The sequence below is a fragment of the Cynoglossus semilaevis genome, chromosome 8 (assembly GCF_000523025.1).
Source record: "Cynoglossus semilaevis isolate Cse_v1.0 chromosome 8, Cse_v1.0, whole genome shotgun sequence".
In the NCBI taxonomy this organism is placed as follows: domain Eukaryota; kingdom Metazoa; phylum Chordata; class Actinopteri; order Pleuronectiformes; family Cynoglossidae; genus Cynoglossus; species Cynoglossus semilaevis.
Genome location: NC_024314.1, coordinates 9,382,746 through 9,383,066, shown reverse-complemented (window position 1 = coordinate 9,383,066; position 321 = coordinate 9,382,746).

Below are 321 nucleotides of genomic sequence, written 5' to 3'. Positions count from 1 at the left end.
CACAGTGCCCACCCTGTGGTCACCCCCCCATCCACCCTTCCCTGCATATATCCATCCCTGCTGCTGCCGCTGCTGCCGCTGCTGTGAACTGACATTAATCCTTTCCTCTCTCCTGGAGATGCCCGGTTTGTCTCCGCTACATCGTCTCTCTGAGTGAGCGGAGTCAGCACAGATGATGCTCAGACACAATCCAGTTTAACAGGTGTTCAATCCGGGATTGGGTTTCAGTCGGTAACCTTCGCTTCTGCAGGAAACGAGCTCCTGAGCCAGAGCTGCTCTCCTCTGGCACTGCGTCTTGCAGTGGGGGTTTGCTCGACCACT